The sequence below is a fragment of the Meleagris gallopavo genome, chromosome 1 (assembly GCF_000146605.3).
Source record: "Meleagris gallopavo isolate NT-WF06-2002-E0010 breed Aviagen turkey brand Nicholas breeding stock chromosome 1, Turkey_5.1, whole genome shotgun sequence".
Classification (NCBI taxonomy): domain Eukaryota; kingdom Metazoa; phylum Chordata; class Aves; order Galliformes; family Phasianidae; genus Meleagris; species Meleagris gallopavo.
The window spans coordinates 68,157,264-68,159,187 of NC_015011.2; positions in this window are offsets into that span (position 1 = coordinate 68,157,264).

Below are 1,924 nucleotides of genomic sequence, written 5' to 3' on the forward strand. Positions count from 1 at the left end.
TGGGGAGCCGGCCCTGCTTTCGTGCGGTCTCGTCCGGGTCGTCCCGAGAGGCGCTGTTTGGGGAGCTTCGCTCGCCCTGGGGCTCGGACAGCGGGCTGAGTGCTGCCCTCTTCCCTCCGGGGGAAGCCAGGTAACCTGTGAGTTGCAGCCCTGGCTTGGCTGCTCTCTCGGCGATTTTCTTTCTGCTCGCTTCTTTCTGAACTCAACCTTGCGAGTTGTAAAAAAAAGAAAAACAAGTTTGTGACGTTATATTGTCGAGTACTTGCAGGCGTGTAATGTGAACTGTCCAGTACTTGAATGGTTGGTATGTGAGCCTTTAATCAAATCTCAGTGTGAAAGCTTTAGAATATTGTGTAAAAAATGTCTTCCAGCCTACCTAAAAGCTTTGACAAGGATGGCACTCGCTGTGTGATTAAGTTGGGAAGGGAAGCACCTGAGATTGTGTCTCCCACCATTTACAGGAGCATGAGGTGATTCTTTCATGTATATATATCCCCTGGCGAGATTAAGACACAACATGTGCAATGTTTGTCCTACCAGTTTATTATAAATCCTAGTCACTTAGAGAGATGGGGAAGGGATGACAGGCATTGGAAAGGAGATAGGAAATAAAAGCAAGGAGTCTTTGTGGAAAGCAAGAGGGATAGTCAGCACCGAGGGTCTAATGTAGCTTGTGACTGTCCTTTGATCCCAGGAACTCTTCCAGTCACCATGAGAGATGGGAGAAAGCCAGGAAGCTTGGCAGCAAGTAGGGCCCAGGAGGTTCTTTCATAAAGGATTTGTTTTTCTCAGGGAATTTCTCTACATTATGCTTAGTTTAGTGGATACCTTTTATCGCCCACTTCTCAACTTCTTTTTTTTCTTCTTATCTTTCTGTTAGCTTGATACTCCTGGCCCTCCAGATCAACAGGGATTGGTGCCTTCATTACCATGCATGGGCATTATCGCATTTTGCAGTGGCCAGCTCTTTCAAGCAGGGCCCCCACCCCTCCTCCAAATTCTGCTAATCTTTATAACCATAATCAAAAGTTGTGGCACGGTGACACCCACCACTTGCCCTCCTAGATAATTCGCTGTTGTCAGTTAGAGCCTTATCACCAAAAACGTCTCATAAAGTGAGCTCTGAGCCAAGGTGTTAGGGCAGAAGGACCAGTGCAATGGAAAATTGTTATGAAGAATGAGAATGCTTGCCAGACTCCTAAGATCTAGGCTGGCAGAAAAAACTTCACCAAGGAGTGACCTTCAGTAAGAGAGCATTCCTGAGTGGCAGTCAGCCCTTAAATTAGGTCCAAGAGGTTGGAGCCTGGCTTTCAGAGCTGATTGGGTCGTTTCTCCAGGTACTCAATCAGTTGTTCAGGCCAAGGCTCAGCAGTTCACATACACAAAGGGGGAAAAAAAAGAGTTGATCACAGATGGTTGATGACAAACTTGTGGTTGTGTTGCTATCCTGTGTGGGAAAACACTGTGCTGCTGTCACGTGTAGAAAAGCAGGGCCTTAATTCAGCATGTGACAGTTCCACGTGAGGTGGGCCTGCAGCAGAGGAACTTGTCAAAAGGGAACCATGATGAGTTGAGAATCGTTCTTGCATTTTGAGGTCTGTAGCCTGTTGAGTTTTACCGTTTAGGATGTGTTGGTTCTTCCTCCCCTCTGCTAACCACAACTAATGGAGTTGATTGTCATAATGTAATGTCGTATGTAATTACGGCTGCAGAGAATGTTTCTGTGGCTGCTCGAGTTGTCTGTACAGCACAAGAACACAACAAGAAAACGTAGTTGAGAAGCGTCAGCAAATGATTGCTTTTGAAGTTTGTTGGCTGCGTTTGGACAAGCAGTGCATGGAATAGCAGTTCCTTTTTGTTACTGTGCAGGCCTGGCAGGATGCTGGACTTGGGCTGTCCACACTAGCAACGAAGCCTGTAAACT